This window comes from Lissotriton vulgaris, chromosome 9 (genome assembly GCF_964263255.1).
Source record: "Lissotriton vulgaris chromosome 9, aLisVul1.2, whole genome shotgun sequence".
NCBI lineage: Eukaryota > Metazoa > Chordata > Amphibia > Caudata > Salamandridae > Lissotriton > Lissotriton vulgaris.
Genome location: NC_141697.1, coordinates 437,046,749 through 437,072,201, shown reverse-complemented (window position 1 = coordinate 437,072,201; position 25,453 = coordinate 437,046,749). Strand labels below are relative to the sequence as shown.

The 25,453-nt window shown below is 49.1% G+C and overlaps 1 protein-coding gene across 1 annotated transcript in view; it reads right to left on the bottom strand.

Moving 5' to 3' along the window:
• The window catches only part of TDRD9 (tudor domain containing 9), a 2,495,642-nt gene that overhangs the window by 1,009,420 nt on the left and 1,460,769 nt on the right, over nt 1–25,453 (bottom strand). The window lies entirely within an intron of this gene.

Sequence of the window (25,453 nt, the reverse complement as noted above, 5' to 3'; positions counted from 1 at the left end):
TACCCTTGTCCCCACCGAGGGCTTCACATTTGGTGCCCGCGAGCGGTGGCGCTCGCCTACAGCGACTGACCCTAGGCTTCACCGGGGGCCGAGATGGCTGGGAGACGTGGCGCGGCACGAGGAGATCGCACTTTGCCGGAAATGCTCGGCAGGTCCCAGCAACTACGCGACAGGACACAGCCGTCCCCGGGGGCCTCCCGGACATCGACGGACGCAGCCGTGAGCGAGCCACCAGTCACGAGGTCCTTCATGGAGGACTTATTCAGCTCCCTCAAGGAGGAATTTCAAACTCTTAAGGCCGAGGTGGCTGGAGAGGTCCGGGAGGTGCGCAGGGAGGTCGAGGGCCTGGGCGAGCGGGTCGATGCTGTGGAAACGACGGCCCAGCGTCGCGATGAAGAGATAACTCATCTCCAGCAGGACGTCCTCCGCCTCCGGGAGCAGTGTGTTGAGCTCCAGGCCCATTCGGAAGACCTCGAGAACAGGTCCAGGCGGAATAACATTCGGGTGCGAGGTGTTCCATCCGCGGATGAGGGTGGGGACCTGGTGGCCTATCTGCAGGACTTGTTCCGCGACATTTTGGAGGAAGGAGCGGACTTCCCGATCCGCATTGATAGAGCGCATAGGGTGGGCCGCCAGCGCCAGTCATCGGCTCCCCCGCCTGATATCCTAGCTTTCCTGCCGGATTTCCCCCTGAAAGAGCGCATCATGACGGAGGCCCGCAGGAAGCAGCCGCTGACCTTTCGTGACAGACCTGTGGCACTCTATCAGGACCTGTCCGCCATCACACTGCAGAAGCGCAGGTCTTTCCGCATCGCGGCGGACTTTCTACGAGAGCATGAGACACCCTATTCCTGGGGCCACCCCTTCCGTCTTATCTTTCGATGGAATGGGGTGCTGCATCAGCTGCGCTCTCTGCAAGATGTCTGTGGAGTATTGGGCCTTACTGCTACAGAGGAGGAGGGGGCTACACCTGCATGGCGGCGCCCCGAGCGGCGGGGCCGGCGGAGGTCGAGGAGGCGCCCATCGTCAGCACCGGCGAGTCGTCCGGACTCGCCCACCATCAGGGCAGAAATGGCGGAGGCCCTGAGGAGTGCGGCCAGGAACTTGCCTGAAGCTACTGGTGTGGCCCTGACGGCCTAACTTTTCTCCGGGGGGAGAGGTTCTTAGCTTTAACGGTGCTGAGCTGGGGTTGGGGGGGTGGGGGGGAGGGGGGGGGGGTGTGGCTGGACGTCCACTTGACTTTTTTCTACGGACTCGCCCATTTGGGCTAGACTGAGACTATGGGGTGTTGTTTCCTGTTTTTTCTTACTTTGGTTGGTTGCCATGGGTTGGCTCTGGGGGGGTTTAACTGTTGGTTTGGTGGGGGGGGGGTCCCGTCCGAAGTGGTCCGAACATGTGCGATGTTGCCTCTGGCCTTCCCTGCGCCCCTGCCCCGCGCGCCCCCTCCGCTGATCCCTTGCCCACTGCATAGCGCGTTGTTTCCCTGGAGGCGATGCCGCCCCTGAAGGTAGTGACCCTTAATGTTAAGGGCCTGAATAACCCCGTGAAACGTAGGGCGATCCTTTCCCTGTTGGAGGGGTCGCAGGCGGATATTTGCCTCCTGCAGGAGACCCATTTGCTTTCCAAAGATTGCCATAGGTTGCGCTCTGCCAAGCTCCCCACGCAATTCTTTTCCTCTGCTACGACTAAGACTGCTGGGGTGGCCATTCTTTTAGCCAGCTCCTTCAGGGGGGAGGTGTTACATAAACATGCTGAGCAGAAAGGGAGGCTTCTGGTGTATCGCATGCGGTTGGGAGGTGTTACCTTTACGGTTGGTTCGGCGTATAGCCCGAATGACCACCAGGATCGTTTCCTGGAATCAGTGTTGGTGGACGTTACTGCCTCGCCCGATCGCCATATCATCTTGGGGGGAGACCTGAATACGGTCTTCGACTCCACCCTGGATAGGTCTGCCCAACGCTTTCCGCAGACAGGGGAGCTTTCTAGGGCGGTGCAGGACCAGCTTGCGGAAATGGACCTGCATGACCTCTGGCGCGTCCTGCACCCCACCGATAGGGACTACTCCTACTTCTCCCACGCGCACCGCACGTATTCACGGTTGGACTACCTCTTGGTGAGTGGACCGCTTCGCTCGGCCGCCACGGCAGCGGACATCGGGGTTTTGTCCCTGTCCGACCACGCACCGGTTTCCGGAATCTTTGCTTGGCCGGCGGCCCCCCCCTCTAGGGGGATGTGGCGGCTCCGGGACACGCTTCTCCATAAGAAATCGGTCGTGAAGCGAGTGGAGGAGGTCATCCAGGACTACCTGACCCACAATAACAACTCTGCCACGTCCCTGGCGACGCAGTGGGCGGCTTTGAAAGCGGTCGTCAGAGGGGAGTTTATCTCCATTTCCTCGGCGGAAAACAGGGAACGCCAACGCAAGAGGGAGGAACTGACGGCGCAGGTTCGGGAGCTCGAGCAGGTTCACCGCCGGACGGGGGCTCCTCGTATCTGGAAGCAGCTGAAGGCGGCTCGGAAACTCCTCTCTGCGTTGGATCTGGATCGGGCGGAGTATGCTGCGCTGCGCCTGAAGCATGCCTTTTACACCGGCGGAGACAGGTGCGGTAAACTCCTGGCCCATAGGCTCAGGGCTGCGCAGCAGCGCAATGTGGTGAAGGAGCTGGTGGGAGTGAACGGGATCCCGGTTTCCGGTGACGCGGAGGTGGCAGATACCTTTCGTTCCTTTTACGAGGAACTGTACGCGGCGGAGCCTTCCCCACCGGGAGAGGCTGAGGCCTATTTGGAGTCCGTGACCCTTCCGGCCCTGGACCCCTCCCAGGCGGCCCACCTGGAGAGGGACATTCACGTGGAGGAGGTCATCTCCGCGATTGCACGGCTAAAACACGGCAAAGCCCCGGGCCCGGATGGTTATACGGCCTTGTTTTACAAGACCTTCTGTCCCACTGTCGCGCCTCTACTGGCTCGCTTGTTCAACTCCTTCTCCGAGCCGGGAGCTATCCCACCGGACCTTCTCTCAGCGACGGTGTCGGTTATCCCCAAGCCGGGGAAGGACCGGACCCTGTGCGGCTCGTACCGGCCCATCTCGCTCCTAAATGTGGACCTCAAGCTTTACACCGGAATCTTGGCGGCCAGATTGGGTTTACACTTACCAGGTCTGGTGGAGGCAGACCAGGCCGGTTTTGTACCCGGTAGGCAGACGGTCGACAACACAAAGAGGGTGACGCACGTGCTGGAAAAGGCCTCACGCATTCCGGGGGAGCGGATGCTGCTATCAATCGACGCGGAGAAGGCCTTTGATAGGGTTCATTGGCCATATCTCGAGCTGGTCCTTGGGAAACTGGGGATCGGCGAGAAGTTCCGCACTATGGTCTTTAACTGCTATAGGAGACCATCTGCGTCAGTGCGTGTCAATGGACACAGCTCCAATTGCTTTGCCATTGAGCGCGGCACGAGACAGGGTTGCCCCCTCTCGCCGCTCCTCTTTGCCCTCTATATGGAGCCGTTTGCACAGAGGATTCGAGATAACCCGGACGCTGTTGGGGTGGAGATGGGGCAATACACGCACACTGTCAGCTTATACGCGGACGATGTCTTGCTGACCCTGGACGACCCCAAGCGGTCGCTCCCTGCCTGCGTCCGGGAACTGGACGCTTTTGCCCGTGTGGCGGGTTTTAAAATGAACATGACTAAGTCGGCTGCACTGGATGTGTCGCTCTCTGCTGACACCAGGCAGGACCTTCAGAGTCTCTATCCTCTGCAGTGGTCCTCCTCCACGGTGCCTTACCTAGGCATTTTGCTTGCTCCTTCCCTGCCTGCCATGGTTGCAGCTAACTACTCCTCTCTGGGCAAAAAGATCAAAGAGGAACTCGGCCGATGGAACAAGGGCCTACTCTCGTGGTTGGGCCGTGTCGCGGCGGTGAAGATGACGATACTGCCTCAGATCCTGTATCTCTTCCGCGCTCTGCCCCTCCAGCCCCCCGTGGGTTGGATACGGCAGGCGCAGGCGGACATATCTCGCTTTGTGTGGCAGGGCCGTAAGCCTCGGATGAAGCGGGTCCTCTCCATGCTGGCCCCGGAGGCGGGGGGTCTCGGAGTCCCGGACCTCCGGAGATACTTTCAGGCGGCACAGCTTCGGTATCTGGTGGAGTGGAGCCGGTGGGAATCGGATAAACACTGGCTCTTTCAGGACCAGGCAGTCGCAGGCCGTACCCTCCAGGAGGTCCCGTTCCTGCGGCGCGCTCACCGCCCGCCTAATCTCTACGCCTCTTTTATCACCCGGGTCCCGCTGAGAGTGTGGGACGTGGTGTGCGAGCTGCGTGAGCTCACGACCTTTCCATCGCCGTTCACTCCCATCGCTGACAATCCGGACTTTGCCCCGGGTTTGGAGCCGGGAGCTTTTTCCCACTGGGTGAGTGCGGGCTGCAGGGCGCTTTTCCAGATCTACGGGCCGGAGGGCGTGCTCCCCTTCCAGCAGCTCCGACAGGAGTTTGGCCTGACGGAGGGGGACAGGCTGCGTTACATGCAGGTCCGCCACTGGGCTCTTCAACCCCCAGTGCGTGACGTCGCTGCCCGTTCAATCACGCCCTACGAGCGATGGTTGGTAACCCGGACCTCGGACGCCAAGCTCATCACTGATTTGTATAAATTTCTCCAACCCCCGCCGTTTCATTACCATAACCCAGGGAGGGAGCGCTGGCACAGGGAACTGGGTAGGACCCTGAGTCACAAGGAGTGGGACAAGATTGCGTATCGGGCGAGGCACTCTGCGTACCATACTGGGCTGACGGAAACCTTCACTAAAGTGTCCACCTATTGGTACTATACCCCGGAGCGGCTCTATGAGATGCGCAAAATAGGCGATAAAGGTTGCTGGCGCGGCTGCGGACAGGAGGGCACCCTCACGCACGTTCTCTGGGAGTGCCCGGTGCTGTCGGCCTATTGGAAGGAGGTCTTAGATGAGGTGGATAGGCATTTTGAGATAGAGCTTCCGCGCTTCCCCGCGTATGTCTTGCTAGGCCTCCCCAATGATTTGATGTACCCGCTGAAATCCCGCAGGGGCAGGCAGATTGCGATTGCGCTAGGTTCAGCCGTTCAGAACATACTGATACTCTGGCGCACCCCTACTGCCCCCTCTATCACTGGCTGGCTGCATAGACTCTGGCAGGTACTGGGCATGGAGAAGATGTCGCTAACGGTGGCTGGGAATGTCGACCAGTTCGAGGAGCTCTGGCACCCCTTTTTGGCATTGCTGTCCACGGAATTCCACGAGCTCACGTGTCCACGGTATTTGCGCCTCCTTAGGCTGACGCCGCCGGCAGCTGCGGCGGAGTGAATGTGCGGATTGGGGGCCGGGGGTTGGGGGCGGGAAGAGGGGTCATATGCTTCTATAGCTGCCTTTCGGACGGGGATGTTGGGGTATTGTTTTCTTTCTTTTCCTCCTTTGCTCTCCTTTCTTCTTCCTTTCTGGGGTCGGGGGGTTGGTGGTACGGTATGCTTCTCCTTTACTGTGTTGCGGGGTGCTATTCGGGTGTGGCCTTGCTTAGGGAGTGGGGGTCAACAGGGGGGTCGTTCACAATGCCTTATTGCCTTTTGTATTTGCCTAGTTACCCTCTGGGGCTTCCTGCCTCCCTGCTTTTCTTCTGACTCGCTGCAACGTTCCGCTTCTTGTATTGTATGTATGCTTGACCTCCTGCTCCCCTCCCCGTGTTTTTGTGCCTTAATAAAATACTTTAAACCTAAAGACAAGCTGGAGGTCATCTGCGTAATTATATACAGAGACCCCCAGCTTGAGAAGAGAAGAAACAAGGGGACAGATGTACAAATTAAAGAGGAGAGGGGATAAAGAGGAGCCCTGAGGAACACCACAGGTGACCGGACAGGAGGGGGCAGAGAAACCAGAGAGATGAACAGCCTGATGCCTATCCTGAAGAAAGGATGCTAGACAGGAGAAGGCCGCGCCCCGAATGCCCGCTGCGCAGACACTGTCGAGAAGAATGGAATGGTCGACCGTGTCAAACGCAGCGGACAAGTCGAGACATTGGTTCACGTTTTAATATTCTGCAAAGGCCTAGACATACAACTTTATAGAAAATAGTCGGTGTTCAGGGAGAGGCAAGATGGCACCCGCTGCAGCGGACGTGTAAGCTGACTGTTCCTGCCTGACCTTGCGGATTACGATTAGGAAAGGAGTAGCAAGACGAATCTTCGCTTTTTCCATTTTGCTAGCTGATTGCTAATGCCCAGAAACGTTTGAAACTTGCCTGTACGCTATTCATCAACACTCTGCTCAACCTGAAGCGTCTGGTCGCTGGTAGCCGATGCTGGAGACATTGCTTGGTCTCACTGCGGGGCTGATAAGGTGTCGGCGAAGCCGGTGCGCGTTGCCGGTAGGTAATACGCGGATCACCTGGAAGCCGCTTTGTGATTTCGCCGGAGGATCGGATTCACTGCATTTCCTGTAGTGCACCCCCGAAAGGTGCACGAGGGAAACCTCGCGGGCAAGAAAATGAAAATGTAGAGTACGCAGCAGCGGAGGTGAGAGAGGAAGCTCCGGGCAGCCTGGCTGATTCGGTAAGACTGGTACAACTGATGTTGCTGCCACGAGAGCTAAGGGGGCCCGACTGATTAAACAAGGGAGGAAGAGCTTCTGTATACAAGAAAACCAGGCTCAGAGGCCTTGCACCCGGGACTAGGCGCGGGCGATAAAATGCGGCTGTGCACGTGCAACCAGGAGCGCGGTCTGGACAGACGGCTGTATGCAGCATGGCAGCCTATGCCAAGGATGGGAGCTGGAGTTACACAGGCGAGAACTACAGGACCAGAGCACGGCTTTAAGAACAAGTGCACAGAACGACTGCCGATATTATATACACTGTTGCGGGACAGTTCAGTTTCGAAAACGAGGCCTGACAAGCAAAAGGGATTTCCGTCCGGGAGAAAGGAGAGGCGTGACACGCACTGAAGGGGCGGAGAAACAACTGAGCGGGCTGCGGAGTCTGGTCTGACATGGAGGGACAGGACGAGAGGAGCCGGTGAGGGGGGGGGCATCGGGGCACATTGACGGTGCCCGCCCCCGTGATGGAAGCCCTGCTTGTGCTCGGTAAGCGGGGTTGGGAGTGTGTGTGTGCGGGTTTGTAAGGGGGGGGGTGCGCGCGCTTGTATGTGCCTGCATGTGTTGTGCCTGTCTGCGTGTGCGTGTGTGTGTGTGCGCGCGCGCGCGTGTGCCTGTGCGGGCAGGGGCCTGTGTGCGCGCCGTGTTTGCATGCAAGCCCTGCGGTCTGCGCAAGCGCGCTCGCTCCCGCTGTGAAATCTGACACTGGGAAAGCTTGTGACACTTTGGTGTCCACTTTCCCAAATACGGAAAGCATTAGTTGTCTTGCTGACAGCATTCATGCTTCGCATGAATGCTAACGTCAGCTCGCCCAAAAAATTGTAGTGGTGACCAACTGCAGAGTTGGAATGTAAACCCCACTACAAGAACCATTAGAAATGCAAAGCACATGCCTTGAAGATTGACTTGGCTTTGATAGGCTGCTAAAGTGTCTTCCTCAGCAATGGAGTTCCCAAGTAGAAGTTATGAACCTTAACCAGAAACCTAACTATAGCATCCTGACCTGACTGCAGCAGAGAAGCTCCCGCAAGTCCGAGGACAACAGGTGTTTCATAGAGCCAGTGCACTTCACACGTGTCACGCAGCAATAACAATTTAAACAGTTGAAGTCATTGGAAATAAGAGGAGCTAAGAACCATGATATGTGGTAACAGTTGTGAATGTATTTGAAGCTCATGGTCTGTGCTGCCTGCACTGGCAGGACGATGAACGAAACTTTACTCTTGCACCAAACATACATACCTCTGGTGGTAGAGAGATCATTTTGTTGTGACAAAATTGAATATGGCAACATTCAGTGCAAGGAGGAAGGCAAGTCGTATACTTTTTTTCCCCTCTTAGTATCACATCCAAAGGGAGAAACATTTGATGAAAAGAATATGTGTACTGTTGTGTATGAAACAGAGGAAGGAGATGATGATTCTCACACATCAGCACAGATACAAGGCAATTGCACTTTTTCTCCAAAAGCTGTCAAAAAAATGAAAGCGATGTGGTAGTAGAATTGAGAAAGAACCAACAAATAGCTCAAAATGAGTTAGAAACATTACTAGGTGTTATGCCTAAAATAAAGGAAAAATACAGATCTTTAGATCTCACCTACTGGTCTGTTGTCTAAGATCTAGTGTGCAACGTACCAAAACTAAAGAACATACTTAGGGTTAGCTCACTGCTTATCATTTGCTTGCTTCTTATTCAATAGGTTTCTCGTCACTAGTGCACTTCCCTCCCTAGGAACACAGCTCCTTACCACCCTTTGACTGCATGCCTAGTATCCTTCCACCTCTAAAGTCGGGAGAACTACTTTGTTCTTTTTCACTGAGCTCTCTATAGAAGCATGTGTTTTCTTGCTCTCTTCATATGGTAGTTCTCCCTCACTTCCCTAGCCCATGCTCTCAGTGTTGCTCCCCACCTCTCTCAGCTCAGCGCTAAAAACAGAAAAGGTAAATACTTTTTTGGGGCTTTGTAACACAAAGACAGTATTTAGTGTGCAATAAATATTTGAGTGTCAGAATAGGAGAGGACTCTTCTCTGGGAGGCCTAAAAATCTGCTTCTAGCTTGCTAGAGAGCACCAAATGGTCTGAGTATTTGCTGTTCCATAATTAAATATATTATTTTTAAAAGCTGTTAATTTCAAAGAATTGCAGACATGACTTACTTCATTATGGTAGCTTTTTTTTGCTTTACACCTCCACGATGCCCTCTCTTTCATGCCCTCACATCGTTTTAGGTTGTAGCTTTAGAGTTTTAATTATTGATAAGTATTTGTATGGGTACGTCTGTGTGTTATAGAAGTGTACTTTTGTCCGGCATTACCAGCGGATCGAAGAACTAAACTTGGAAATCAGTGGGAACACAATTTCCTACCTTGCATGAGGGAAGTGCTGGTGAAGTGCTGGATAGTCCACAGATAATGTTGGTGCAGGTAAGTGTGCTCTTGCAGGCATAATATACAAATATGGAACTGTATTCATGCTCCTGAAACCCATGGCATAAAGATCACTATAAAAAGTGGACTGTAGGCTGGAAAGAGTTATGGACCATCGAAAAAGCATCATGCTTTAAGATGATATGGAGTTTTGGTAAAACGTGTACAAATGGCAATTTCACGATCCTGATAAGCTGTAAAAATTCAGAGGTCAATAATAAAAGCAGCTGTAGGTGACAAGAACGGGTAAATTAACATTGTAAATAGGAATACTGCACTCTTACAGTCTTTAGATTTATAGCAAAGAATCGAGAACATTGCATAAATAATGTATAGATCTTCTATTCATACATCAGCAAAACCTTTACTAAACATATTATCCACACAGCTGTGATTAAGTGGGACATCTCTATCGAAGTAGCATAATTCAGACAAGAAAAACGAATACAGTTATATGTCCCTTAAAATGGCTCTAAGGCAGGTTTGTAATATTACCCCAGCGCCCTCTGATGCATTGCCAGGCGGCAAAAGTAACACAATTTGCACTAGAACACAGAATATGCCAAAAAAACAGAGCTGGTACTGAAATCCAATACCATGACTACAATTTAGAACAAGTTCATATTATAGGGTGCCGCCGCGCTGCCCGCGGCGACCCGGAAGCTCTTGGCCGGCCGGCCAATCCGCTCGCGGCCGACCGGAAGTCCCGCCTCCCGAGGTCCGCGAGCTGCCGGCGCATGGAGCGCCCTGCCGGTCCGGGGTAGCCCGGGTCCCCAGGAGGGGGCCGGGGAGAAGGAGGAGTGTGGCGCCTGTTGCGGGGCTCCTCTGACCTGAGGGAGCCCCGATTTAGAAGAGGAGACGAGACGCGCCGCGCCGTGAGGAGCGGAGCGCGAGAGAGCCCCGCCGGAAGAGCGCAGTCGGTGAGTGGGGCCCAGGGCTGATGTGAAGTGCGTGCGTGCCTGTGTGTATGCCTGAGGGGGGGCGGAGGGGGGATGGAGGGGGTGCGCTGCTATCAGACGCTCGCTCCCGAGGTGAAATCTGACCTCGTCAAAGCGCGCGTCTGATAGCTGTCCACATTCCTAAATACGGGCCACAATAGGTCTGAAGCAGACACCTTCAATGCTCACGCATTGAGGGTAGGTCTGCTCGACCTAAAAAGGAAAAAAGAAGGTAAAGCACATCATAGAAAACTGAGCCAGAAGCAAAGGAGGACTGACCTAAAATATAGATGTCAGTGTACAGAATGATAACCAGGTAAAGAGATTTGGAATGGAGCCTGGAGAAAAAGGAAGTGTTGTGCAAAGGGATTTGAAAGGAGAGCACAGCTTAGAAGCTAGAAAGAGAACGGTATAGCAGAGGAAAGAGATGGGATGGAATGAAGGACAGTGAAGGGTAAATAATTGAGTATGCAGCAGGTGACAGAACATGAATTAATGGATGAAGCTGAGTAAGATATGTTCTTAAATAGGAAAGAATTAGGAACAGTGAGGAGTAGGCAAGATACTGGGGGCGAGTCAATAGCAAGGAATTGACTATAAATAAAACATGGAGCACAGGGTAGAGCAGGAAATGGAAGATACAGTGGGCTGTACAACCTGGACCATGAAACTACCACTTCATGCTTCCTAAGATTACACTAGAAGTAAAAGTAAAGTCACTCATGTTAATCTATCTGGGTAGATGGAACCATGGCTGAAAACAGCATGAAAATTGCTGTTCAAGAGGGTTCCCACCAATGTTTAGTGCCCCTCAACAGACTCAGCACAAGCTGTTACAATGCTGGAACTAAAGCAATTTAATTACTAACTGTTTTTTTACCTATGTTCATTATCCCAGTGTGTATGTTATAGTATAGGTACAGTACATACTTATTCATTTCAACTGTAGATGCATGAAGGGAGAAGCTTTAAGTAATGCACATGGATTGGTCAGTCTCAATCACACATTCTCACCATGAACATACGAACACCCACGGTTTCAAAATAATAGGTGCAATAAATGCAAAAAACACAAAAAGAACTGCAATTTTACTCTTTGGGAGCGGCCAGAACTATATGCTACTGGGACATACCCATTATTTCAATTCTTGCACACAGGCACTCAAACCCAAGCGCTCAAATATAATTAAATTGAAACACACAGATATTAAGGATAGGGAATCATCTGCAAGGTGCATCCATAACAAATTTAAAAAGGCTTTCAAGAGACTCATTGTAGATGAGAATTTAGCAGATATTTTTGCAATAGCCAACCCAGCTAAAGAAGAGTTCACATCATACTCAAATCTGCATAACTAACACATGAGAACGGATTATGATCTTGGCGGACAGGGTTACTCCATTACAAACTTGACAGATATCCCGTCTGCCAAATTACAATTTCCTATAATTATATGGAAATTGTAATACGGCGGACGGGATATCCGTCACGTTAGTGACTGAGTATTCCATCCGCCAAGATCGTAATCAGACACTATGACACTGTTCAACACAGACATAAATTGGGTCCCCTCATACTACATACTAACCCCATGAACCTTCAAGGCCGCAAAACTGAACAGAAGCACTCCCAGATACCACCCTCATTAACAATCTAGAAAATGGATGACACCTTAAGATTCAACACTGTATTCTTTAACACTAATAAACAGCGTGGGACACCTACAAGATGACTCTAAGAGGCTAAATTATTGAATTACTAGCTCAGAAGAAACACAAGAGGAGACCAAATGTTTAATGAACAGACCTAGCGCAGGCAGATCACCTACTTATTTTACAAATCAGGTGCAGATGATAAATCTCTATTTTCAATAGTTTTACTGGTAGGTGACCCTCATGGAATGTTCACAGACACTATTATTATCCTCATTGGTAGTAAAGGCAAACGCACCCAAAACAAAAAAAAAAAAGAATGATGTAACTAAAAAACACTGCCTGCAAACTTCTCACTGAAATCCTGTCCACTTCCCTTAACCATTTCAGGTATTGATTATATATATATATATATATATATATATATATAGTTATATATAAAAAAATCAAATGTGAATTTGTCATAGGCAAATACTAGCTAATGTACGAATTACTTACCTTCGGTAACGATGTATCTGGTAGAGACGATTCTAGCCGCAGATTCCTTCACACAGAATTCCCCCAGGCGTGAGACTGGATCCGGAAACATTTTCCACAGCATCCCTGCGCGCCGGGGGCGGAGCGACATTACGTGACTCCGCCCAGGTGTTGCCACGTGCGTGACGTCAGCGAGGTCACATAAAACCCAAACCGGCGTGTCTACGTCAGTTTTCTTCTGAGAACTTTTCCACGCCACAACTCGGAGCCATCAAACAAAACTGTGGGAATATGGTAACAGTGTGCTAAAGATTATGAAAAAGGAATGGAGACAAGCGACACCATAAGGAGCAGTGCAACACTGCAGTATCCAAAGGCAGGGACAGAAGGAGGACAGGCAGAGCCCTAAACAGCCATCTTGCCAGTAACTAGACAGAGACAAGGCACATACGTAAAACATCATGTAGCAGGCAGACAGCCCCCATCCAGAAACAAGGAAGGGGAGCCCGTCCCAAGACGGACAGCAACAACCTCCAAGCAACCCCAGGACAGAGAGCAATTACCCCCCAAAAAACATGGCCAGATGGCCCTAACACAGAGGGTAGCAGAGCGGTCAGGACCCTTAGCAGCAAGAGGAAGGGAGCGGAGGGCAGAGATTGAGGACAAATCCCCCCTCCCCCCCCCCCCCAACCTGGAGCGGCCATAGCAAAAGAGCACAGGAATACCATAAACTCATCCGCCAAAGAACCAAAGAGGAGGAAGGAACAGCAACGAGACGGAGCAGCCACTCAAGAGCGAAAAAAAGCATTCACAGGAGACACAGCCCCCTCCGGGTGTTGAGTGACAAAGAACAACCAAGGGTCCTCACAGAACGGGGAGGAAGGGCGGGCCGTGAAGGAATTTTTGTCTACAATCGTCTCTACCAGATACATTGTTAGCGAAAGTAAGTAACTCGTACATCTGATGGAGACTACAAGCCCCAGATTCCGTCACATAGAATCGATACCCTAGCAATAGGGAAGGACCCCACCAGCCTGGACAGAACAGAGGGTCCCACAGGGGACCAGTCCAATGGACAGGGCGAAGAGCCCGCCCTCCCAGGTAAAAGGGGGGGCGGACCCCCACAAGCAGAACACCACCGACCCCAGAGGGATGCTGGAAGAAGAAAATTTAGAAGAAGCCCGTTCACTCTCAACAGAAGAACCGAGGGCAATGCCAAGAACCCCACGCCCCTACAAGATACACAGAGCTTCCACACAATGCCAGGACAAGGAAGAGGAAGAAGAAAGCCTAGAGGGCCCAAAGGAAACGAGGGAAAAGAAGGCAAGTCCACCACAGACGGAAAGCAACAGACCAGACAGGGTGGCACCAGCAGTAACAAGAGGCCGTAACCTGGGAGTACCGCCAAGAGCCCCAGGAAGGCCGGGCAGAGTACACCTGACAAAAAGGGAAACACAGAACCATCTCAGCACTCATGATAGGAGCATAAAGGGGACGAAATACCCGGACACCCTACACGATTGGACCGCACACACGACCCAAGAAGTGTCAGCAACATTCATAAACGCCATGGAGAGCAGAGGCCCGAAGGCGACAGAACGCACAGCAGAGTGCAAGCTATATCACAGCTACTACTAACCCTCTTAGGAAGGAACTTTCCCAGCAGAGGAAAAAACGAAAGCCACGGGGAAAAACCCCCTGCGGAAGGCTTATCAAGCAGTCCAAGGGAAAACAGAAGGCCTAATCTCAGGGCCAATTCTGTGCAAATAACAGCAAAACACACACACACAGTCACAAAGGGCCGTCCAGCAGCCAACAATGCCATAGTCCCAGCAAGGAGGACTCGAATGGCCAGAAAACACTCCACAGCAAGGGAAACCGGCCCAAAAGAAGGTCCAGAACCAGCTCAACTCAGCAGTCACTAAGGAGGGGAAGGAGGAGGATAAGGCGGAGGAGGAGGACAGAGTCCTGCCAGGAACCTTTGGATGGCGGAGTCCGCCTGGGCATGGAATAACAGGCCATCAAACGGAAGATCAATCAGCCGCTCCCGAATGTTTTCAGGGAAGACGCCGTCCCAAAGCCAAGCATGGCGCCGGAGGGCGACAGAGGAAGCCATGGCCCGGCCAAGCACCTCCGAGATGTCCAGAGAGGAGCGGAGAATAAACGCCGCCAGCTCCCAGCCATCCAGCGCATGATGCCGTAAGTCAACCTGACAAGTCTATTGGGAAGCCGCAGACCCCAAAAGCTCAGCAGAGTCCCACAAACAAGAGGAGGCCCTGGCCAACACACATAGGGTGTTAAGGGCCCGCAGAGCAGCAATGGTCGAGGCAAATATGTTGCGCCCCTAAGAGTCCAGCCAGCGGGCTTCCCGGGATGGCAGGGCAATAGAGGCGACAAGGAAGGAAAAGCAGTCCGCTAAAGCGGACTTGAGGCAGAGGGGTGAAGGGAAAGACACCAGGTCATGGGAAACTGGAAGGTGCAGGTGGAGAAGGTGTTGGGGCACCGGATCCCCTGAGGCGGGTGCCTCCAAGCCCCCATCAGGGAGGAAAGGAGCAATCCCTCAAAGGGAAGCAACAGCTCCCTCCCACCAGAGCCCTGGTGAAGAACCTCCAAGAGATGGTCCGCCGGAAAATGAGTAACTGGGTCCTCCATGTGCAGGATACCCACAGCCGTGGACACTGCGTGAGCGAAGGCCGCAGCCATCTCCGCATGGAGAAAGCAGCTCGTCCGTGTGCGACGGCTGCTAACTAAGGCGGCCGTCCCCGAAGCCAAGAGGGGTGAGCAAAGGCCAGACCTGGAAGTCAGAAGGAACCGAAGAATGGGGAACCTGCTGCTCCTCCTGCGAACACCTCAGCCTCAGAAATGGCGGGGAGCCGCCCTTCGATTACGCCGGCGAAAAAGACACCACACGCCGCCCTGTCTCCAGGAATGATGACACCAGTAAGCACCCAGCCTCCGGAAAAGAGGGGGCGTCCGAGGACGAATCCGCAGCACGACCTCTGTGTAGAGCCGTAGAGTCCGCCTCCCGAGGCAGGACGTCAACAACATCCGGCGCCGAGGGAGACCCCAGATAAGGCTCCTCCAAGTCACACCGAGCCAGGGACCGGAGTGGAGCTGGAGAAGTGGCCAAGGGGTGGCGCCGGAACAACGCCGACTCAACCTCCACCGAGGCAGCCGCCTGTGTGGACGAACGAGAAGGAACAGGGAAGTGGCACAAAGCCCTCCACCAGCCTCGGCCCAGGATGTGACAGAGGTGGCCCGGCGGCCCATGAAGCGGTGCCTGGGACGATTCAACCTCCGACTGCTCTCCGAAGAGGCAGCCTCCTGCGGGGAGGGACGAGAGGGGCCCAGACGGGGACGAGAGGTCCCTGCCCAACCTCGACCCAGAGCGGGACGAGGAGGCCCCACCGACCCCTGTGGCGCCGCCCGGACCAGCAGGTGCCAGTACCGGCGCCGTGGCTGCGTCAGCTCAGCCGTGGACAAGGCCTGAGCCCCGGCGACCTCACGCAACACCACAGGGACTCCCGCGGGAGTTTGCGGCGAGGCAGAGGCGCCGTGGTCTGAAGGAGGGACCCCTGAGGATCCGCACCCCAAAATCCTCCAAGCATGGATCCGAACCAGTTGGCGCCAGATCCGCCAACAGCGCCGCGGAGGGCCCTGCGCAAGGCAAGGGATCCCCTGACGCCCCAGGAGGGGAAGGAGAAGGAGACGCCAGCAAGGCCTGCAAAGGCGCCACGTATGTCTCCATCTCTACTCTTGACGCCCCCTCACCGGGAAAGGGTGGATAGGAGGCCGACACCCTGGGCCACATCACCCGCGGAGAGCCCTGCCCCCAGCAGGACGAAAACCAGCCCCATGGAAAAAACTGCGACAGTTTCCCCCCGGGAAGGGACGCTCTCGCGACATCAGAGAGGGGCGAGGACGACGAGAACGGCGCTTCGGATGCAGTCTGCCAAGGAAGATCAAGGGGATGAAGCCGACCTACAGAGACGCGCTGAGAGACGTTTCGTGCGGCGCTCCCGCCGCAACTTCGGCTTCAACTGTTGGCACGCCACACAATTAGTGGCGCCGTGATCTTCCCCTATATTTAACAACAAGGGGTGGTGATGGACAGAGTTTCTGAATTAAGCAGAATACTCTCACCCAGTCAAGAGATCAGGGCTAGATCCAACACCGTTTTTTAGCTCACTGCACCATCCCAGTTCAGAACCTGGCTATATGCAAATTAGTCTGTTCCTGAGTCCCTTGCTCACTGCACCATCAGGATTCAAGCAAGCCGGGCCGACGACGGCTGAAATGCCAGAAACCGGTCCCAGGAAGCTTGTCTCCTTTCCAGTGAAGAATTGGCTTGGTAGTCTGGTCTGCCCTGTTCCCATGATGCAATGGGCCAGGGACAGACTAATTTGCATGTAGCCAGGTTCTGAGCTGGGATGGTGCAGTGAGCTAAAAAAAACGGTGATGGATCAAGCCCTGATCTTTGGACTGGGTAAGAGTGGTCTGCTTAATTCAGACACTCTGTTCATCACCACCCCCTTTTCTGAATCGTGATCTTCCCCTAAACACCAAATACAAATGAGATGAGGGCCCATCGCCGACATAAGACGCACACACGACGTACATGTCTCGAAGCCCGAAGGCATTCGCACACCGCTCCACCAAAAATAGACACAATGTGGTGGAAAAAAGAGCCCAAAACAGGCCCGAACAAAGACTGGATGCGCGTTGCACGCGGAAAAAGAAAAAACTGGCGTAGGCGCGCTGGGGAGGGTTTTATGTGCCCTCGTTGACGTCACGTACGCGGACGACACATGGGCAGTGTTGCGTGATGTCACCCCGCCCCTGCCGCGCAGGGCTGCTGAGGCAAAAAGTTTCTGGATCCAGTCTCATGCCTGGGAATAATTCTACGTGAAGGAATCTGCGGCTAGTAGTCTCTATCAGATAAAAACTATGTTAGTAAATATCCTCTCTCAAGAAATAGATTAATTTGACACATTGTATGTCATGGACTTGGATGAGGAGAAGTCTTTGACAGAGTAGAAGGACCATATCTCTTCAGAGTATTTAAATGGCACAGTCTTCCAAACTACAAAAACTGTCTCTACGCAACCCAAAGTATTAATCATTACTAATTACATCCTCTACTGTGGATTCAACCTTCTAGGAAAGAACAGACAGGGATAACCATAATGACCCGCTTCTATTAATCTTAGCAGTAGCTACAGTGACTTAGGAACAATCAAACCCCTGAAGGCATTGGAATAAGGATCCAAACATACATGTGCCAATGGCATACTCCCACTTAACACCCAACAGCACTCAATTCCTTATCTCCAGCATGAACTTAACCAACATGCCTCCATTTTGGGTAAAAGCTTATCCAAGACAAAACAGAAAGCATCTCCTTGCCAAAACTTTGCCTGAAACACACTATCCCAAAGCTGAAATTTCAAATATTGCTCCTCCAAGATAACCCCTTGGGAACTCTATTTTTTTCAAAGCACATTGGCTCTTACAGCGAACTAAATCAAGGAAAAATAAAAACTAAGATCCAAAATAAAATGTTCTCCTGGTTCTTTCTCAATATCTATGTTCGCGGTTGCCTAGACACCATCACGATCATGCTCAACTGTGATTAGACTATAAATCAGGCCCATGTCACACACTCATATCACAATCCTTCTTTTGAGAAATCAGTTGAAAATTAATATCAGCCCTATGGAAAGACAGACACAAAAAAATCTTCTACAAGAATCTCCAACTACCCAAAACACTCCATGGTGTCAGCTTTATCGACTGTGGTACATATGAAGGAACTGCTGAGATTAGCTCAAGCACACCAATTGCTCTTATCTTTCAACAATCCAATTACTCCTCCCTGGGTTACATTTGAAGCATCACTTAGAAACCAGATATTTTTACCAGTATTTTATGTCAAGACAGGAGGTTACCATTATGTATAATAATCTTTATTCGCCACCTCTGAGCAACAACGATTAAAAACTTATAGAACCAAATAACATCACAATAACCAAACAGAAAGTTCAGTCCCAGACTGTGTCCTCCTCTTTTGTTTGCTGCTTCTGAGCAGATAAGTATTTTTTCAACTTTCGTTGAGTGTATGTTTGATATAAGTGTTTTTAAGTTGGATTGCTCGATTGAGCTTGACTGTTAATACCCAAATTATGGGTGTATGCTGTATGTGTGCCTTTTTAAATGGGTTAACTTTTTTCATGAATCTTTTATTAATAGAGTGTGTTTATTTGTTAGGAAAATAGTCTATTAATTTTCTTATTATTTATTGGATATAAAAGTGTGCCTATATTGAAGCAAAAATTGTCTTCTAATTGATAAAGAGACTTTGTGGAACAAGCTTGAACTGTGTATTTTCCTATCGAAACATGCAGTTTATTTTCTGCGCATGTCTTACCTGTTAAGACTTGCTCACGTTGAATATACTTCCCGCGAGATAGGCTTGCGGTGCAGAATCGGCATCTCGAAGTTCCAGTTTCTGACCACGAGCTAGGGGCTTGGCTTGGAATTGACTTCCTTGAAGCTCATAGTTCTAGTAGCATGCCCGATATGACGTGGTGACATCGCGAATTACGTGTGGTAGTCAAGTAACTCGCGTACCGATTAGAAAGGTCCATTCTCCATTTTTAAAGGAAATGGAGCATGTTATTCAACGTTTGGATTGGTTTTTAAAGGAATTCACTCGACGAGTGCGTTGCCATAGCAATGGTACTCATCGAGTGAATCGGTTGAGGAAAAGAATTGAAACAGTCTGGTTAACAGTTTTTTTGTGAGAGGAAAATTATTAGAGTATAAATATGGAAAGCAAAAGAGAGGAGCAAGACAGTTTTATAAAGGGGATCATCACTAAGTAATTTAAAGATGCTATAAAGGAGTCAGTTAAACAAGCTTTGGGCAAAAGAAAGTTACCTGAGGAAGAGGGGATTTTCTCAGTTTTAGATGAGGAGAATAGTGAGAGGGGCCCAGGAGGGCAAGCCTATCTAAAAGGAAGCACTTGGAGAATAAAGCTTCACAGAGTGGAGTCCAAAGCGGCTCACATGGAGAAGGTACCCAACGCGGTACAAAGCGAGGTCAGTTGAGCACTGAAAACGAAGGTGATATATCAGAAGATGTGATGAATATTTAAAATGCAGATTTGGGTGAGTATATTCTTGATATAGAATATAAAGATGGTTTGGAGGAAGAAATTATGTGAGTGGATCTGGTAGAATTAAGAGTACTGAAAAAGTAGTTGATCCTTTGGCGAGGTACTCTTTAACCAGAAAGAGATTAGACATCCTATAGGGAAAGATTGATGGCCCTTAGAGCATGCTGCGGACTACATTAGGTCAATACTAAGGAAAACTCTAGAGAAAGATGAAAGGAATATAATGTGGGCGGAATGCTTGAGACCAATTATTGAGGAAAAAGTGTCAGTAACATCGAATTTGGATCCTGAGTTAATAACTTATTTATTCAAGATTGGGAAGGATCCAAGGAAAGGTTTCGAAAGATCCCTTAAATAATGTCAGGATAACCTTCTTGACATTTTGGGTCCTCTGACAAAAAAGTTTGATGCAGTGGTAGAAGAGTATATTAAGAATTTAGATTTAGATTTTAGTTTGTTACGCGGATGGTGTTAAAGGGCCATTGGTTTTTTCAGAAACACTAATGCAGGACTGTTAGCAAAGAGGAGAAAGACAGTGCACATGCGCATACATCCACAAATGAGTGATCTAGCAAACAGGGAACTAGGTGTTGATGCCCAAGGTTTGTTGTTTGGAGAAGGGATAGAGAGGTCATTAAAGTATGTACGAACCTTTACTAGCCTTGATCAGGGCTGGACTAGCCGTAGCAGGCACCAGGTGTTTCCCCGTTGGGCCACCAGGGTGGGGCCGGTTTCAGGCCCCTTGGAGGCCGTTTTTGCTACCGGGCCGGCAAGATCGGCCCCTTGAAACAAAATCGTCCGAAACCGGCCCTTTCAAACAGCTTGGCAATACCCCCTCAGCCACCCCAGGGGGGCCGGCCGAGCAGTTTGCCAGGGCCGGTTTTGGTACCCAATCTGGCCCTGGCCTTGATAAAGCGCAGAGTTCGATGAGAAGGGTATTTGGAAACTCTAGCTTTTAGGGACAGGAGAGGGCAATCAATCAGCCGTGCAAATTTCAGGGCCCAGTACCAGAATCAAGGACAAGGCTATTTTAGAGGACAAGGAAGTTCTCAGTTCTTCCCACAAAGAGGAAGGTCACGAAGTCGTGCAACTAGTGGAAGGGGTCAATTTACGCAATAAGGACAAAACTTGGATGAGTACAAGGATTATTTTCATTTCTATCCGGAAAGGTGTAGGAGGAAGATAAAACAATTTCAAGAAAAAGTGGAAACGATGACAAGGGATGTATGGTTTCTAAAGACTATAGAGGTCTACTCAATAGATTTAGACTAAGAACTAGTTCAGTTAAATGAACCTCAGGAATTGAGTTTTCAGGGGGAATTTCAAAAAGTAATAGAGAAGGAGGTTTCGCAGATGTTGGAAAAAAATGTGATTATTCAAGTGGAGCAGAAAGAGAAAGGGTTTATGAACACATTGTTCATAGTAGAGAAAAAGGACAAAGGGTGGGGACCAGTAATACATTTAAATCAGTATGTGATGTACCAACATTTCAAGATGGAAGGAATTAATCTTTAAAGAGATATTCTTCAAGAAAAGGATTGGGTGGTGAAATTGGATTTAAAAGATGCATATTTCACTGTCCCAATGGCTGAGATAAGTCAGCAGTTTGTGCAGTTTCGATGGACTGGCCAAATATTTCAGTTTCAGAGTTAACCTTTTGGGCATTCATCTGCCCCATGGTGCTTAACTAAAGTGATGAAACCATTAGTTGGCTTCTTTAAGAGAGAGGTATGTGAGAATGATCATGTTTCTAGAAGACCTTTTACTGATGAATCAAGTATTTGTAGAATTGGAAGAGCAGTTGGTGATGGTGAGAGACTTGTTGGAGAGTTTGGGTTTCATAGTGAATTTGAAAAAGTCAATTTTGAAACCTGTTCAGAGTTTGGAATTTTTTTGATTTGTGGTGGACACAGTATCAGGTCAGTTACATCTGTGGAGAAAATGGTGAAAAAGAAAGCAGCAAGTTCAGTCAGTATTGTGGAAGGGGAAAATGACATTAAGCTGTTTAGCAAAAGTGAATGGCTTACTGACCTCATCTATTCAGGCAATTTGTCCTGGCCTGTTGCATTACAGGGCTTTTCATGGTTTAAAGATTGCAGGTTTAGCAAGGGTTTATGGTATGGAGATGAGATAGTAATTAAGGAAGACGCAAAGGAGGAATTGCTTTGGTGGAAGGTGAATTTAGATGCTTGGAATGGCAGAGCAATTTTTGGGGTTGCTCCAGATTTTGTGTTGAAAACAGATGCAAGCAACTCAGGTTAGAGAGAATTTGGCTTTGGGGAAGAGACCTGGGGTCTTTGGACACAGAAGGAGAAAGAGAGGCATCTAAATTGTCTAAAAATGAAGGTGGGCTTGTATGCACTGAAAAGTGTCCGGAAAGGATTGCAAGGGAAGACTGTTCTCGGGAGGATGGACAATATAAGTGTGATAGCATATATAAACAGATTAGGAGGGACAAAATTTAAAGGTCTAGCAGAGTTGGCAAAGGAGATATGGGAGTTTTGTTAGGAACAAACAATAGGATTGAGAGCAGAGTATTTACCAGGGGAGCAGAATGTTTTAGCGGATTGGAGTTCACGTTATTTGACAATTGGAAATTGGAGGAGGAAGTGTTTCAGAGAACTTTGGAAGAGATGGGCCCGTTGGAAGTGGATCTCTTAGCCTCAAGATTATCAAACCAGTTAGAAAGGTATGTCAGTTGGAAAGCGGATCCGGGGGCAATGACAGTGGATGCATGGCTACAGAATTGGAAAGGGATGAGAGTTTGTGCTTTTCCCCCATTTTCAAAGATTCAGAAGGTTCTGGTGCAGGTGAGGAGACAGCAATGTTAGATTGTTTTGCTTACATACATACATACATACATTACTCCTTTTTGGAAGACTCAACCATGGTTTCCATCGGTGATTGAGTTAACAGTCGAAACTCCTCTTTTGTTGGTAAATTTCTAGGATCTGTTAAAAAACGTAGAGGGGAGAGAATATCCGATGGTGGAATCGGGTTCTCTCAACCTTATAGTATGGAAGATATCAGGCGTTCAGAGGCATTCAAATAACTTTCGAGCTCGGCTGCAGAATTACTCAATGAATCTTTGGCTCCAGGAACTAGAAAGAGGTAAAGACGTGCATGGAAAGTGTGGTTTAGTTGGTGCGTAGAAAGGGGTTTGGATCCCTTGGAAACTGATGATGTTCAGGTGGCAAACTTTTTAGCTGAATTATTTGGAAATGGTTTGTGTTATACAACAGTGAATTGTTATAGATGAGCGATTTCTGTGGGTCATTCACTAAAACATGCTGTATCGATTGGGAAAAGTCCTTCAGTGTGTAGAGTGATGAAGGGTATTTGTCTACGGAGACCAATGACTTCGAAATGTAGTTCTTTGTGGAATGTTGTTTTGATACTGAAATTGTTTGAATGGTTGCCATCTAATAAATATTTAGATGTGGGAGAATGGTCACGGAAACTAGTTTATTTGTTGTGTCTTGTATCTTTTAGGAGAGTTGCTGATGTGAAAGCAATGGAGCTCTCTCATAGGCCTTATCAACCAAATTGGGTTATTTTTGAATACTGTAGGAGAACCAAGACCATGTCTGGTTCTGAATTTTGTCCTTTGTTTGATTATCATCCTAAGTTGTGTGTAGTAAGTTGTCTTGAAGAGTACGAGAATAGATTGCTGGAGAAAAGAGCGGACAGAGTTTATAAAGTGTTGATTTCATACGCAAAGCCATATAAAGCGATATGTAATGCAACAAATGCGAGATGGGTTTAGAATGCAATGGAAGAAGCAGGTGTGGTTGTTTCAAAGTTTACAGCTTATGCAGCAAGAGGAGCTATTGTCTTCAGCTGAAACTCTCAGAAGGTTTTATTTTTAGTCAATAGATCATGTTTTAAGATGTGTGTTACAGAAGCTTTGAACATGCTTAATGCTAGCCTCCTGTCTTGACATAACATTGCGATTCTAATAGGGTTACTGTATAAAGAATCGAGATTTTATTAAAGACTTGGAGGCTAGCATTATCAGTCCCCCAACCATTGCTTTTTTGGGAGGTGTGGTAATTTGTGGATTATATTTTAGTCGAGTATATGAATAGAGTGGAATTTATATGGACTTTCTTGCATATAGTGTTTTTTTTATTTATTCCATAGAGAAATGGATAAGGAATAAACAGCAGGGGAAAGAGAAGGGCAGTAAACGAAAAGAGGAGGAACATGGAGAACAAAGTCTATTTAAGGGACTGAACATTCTGTTTGGGTTTTATGATGGCATTTGGCTCTATAAACTTTTAATGGTTGCTGTTCAGAGGTGGCAAACAAAGGATATTATGCATAATGCTAGCCTCCTGGTCTTTAATAAAATCTTGATTCTTTATACAGTAAACATTTCAGAATCGTAATTCTTTACCATCATCATTAAGAAAGTGGACTCCACATTTACTATTCCTACATCAATGTAGTTAATAATCTGCAAATGCTATAGGAATTATGGTCTCTCTCTAAGCATGAATGGGAGGAGAAATATTTATGGTACAAACTTGAATTTCAGAATACCATTACCCTTTTATTCTGGGGCACTTAGCTGAAGAGTGGCTTAGACACAAGTAACCAGGCCTTCAAGCACAGCATGCCATTGATACTCGGGTAATATTACATATATGTGATCGCACAAAATATTCAAGAAAATCTTCTCACTTCAGTTCAATCAACTATCCTCGGTTCAACCCTTGGCTCAAAGTTGCTAGCATTTATAAAAAATAAGGAGCAATACAAGGCTCTATTGCTAGAATCCTGGCTGAATAGACTTGGAGAAAAACCGGAGCTGCTCCAAATCAGCTTCAATTATGCATTCAATTCTCTTCACGCGACACAGAGCACTATGGTCTCCCAGCAAACTCTTCAAAGCTGCCCTATAAATCAAAGGCTCCTAGTGGAGCTGCTAAGAAGGGGGTGGCAGTACTTAATGGGCGCTCTTCTTCTGCCAAAAATGAACAACTTCTGTAATAAAGTTATAAAATCTCTATCATTCTGTCAAACAGTAATCTATCGGTTAGAAATATTTTACTCTTTGCATAGAGCCTTACAAAAAAGGGAATTACTTGACTTACTGGCAGCAGTAGCAAATTACATACACTGGAATGACTCCTAACCCATATCCTTCTCAAAATGGTGGAACTCAATCTACCATAATAACAGAATTGAAAACAAACTGTTATAAAATGATCTGCAGCATTTACCTTTGAAGCAACTATGGTCTCCTTTATGTAAGCAGGAGTGCATCTGATCCTGCCAAAAAAATCCCCCAAATGTCAAATGAACTCCACACACCCTTCCGACCTGGGTCCGCCCATTCAATTAATGAAGCTTTTGAGCAACTTGCTATGTTCCTCAATCCCAACTGATAAGTCATCTGATTTGCCAATTTCCCTTGCATTTTTGATTATCTGAACATTAATGCAAACTGTACAATAAATAACACATACAATTGATGTTAGAACCGGCTGTCTCTAGTTGGCAGAGGTATACACTTCTGACAAATAGGGACACTCCTTTTCTAGTCAGGGCAACGGGATCACACCCTTCGATAACCCCTGCTCACCCCCTTGGTAGCTTGGCAGAGCAGAACAGGCTTATCTCAGAGGCTGTGTGTTAAGCAATTATGACCACATACAGTAATACAGTGAATACACTACAAATGGACACGACACAGTAGTATTATAAAAATAAGTATTTTTATATAAGGCTTAGCACAAGACCAAATAACGAAAAACTGTACACAATCGGAATAAATACGTTGGGAAGGGAAAAAGGATAGTTCAAAGGTAGTTTCTTCTTTAGCACAAAGTCTTTAGTATCAAGCAAATCTTCTTCTTGGAAACACAGTTCTTAGCAACAGGGTAACTCACACGGGAGCTACACGACGTCGAGGCAAAGATAATCCAAAGGTTCGGCGTCGACCGCGAGGAGCGCTACGTCGAGCCTGGAGTCACACAGACTCCCAACAGCACAGTACCTTTAGAAAAATGAAGCACACGATGATCAGCGGCGTCGAGCAATCCGGCGTCGCGTCTTCGGTGTCGATCCGGCCTCAGCAGGCGTCGTCGTTGGTGATGCGGTTGCGCAGAGTGAGCAGCGCTCACGGCGTCGAAGGGCACACAGGTGATGCGATCAGCAG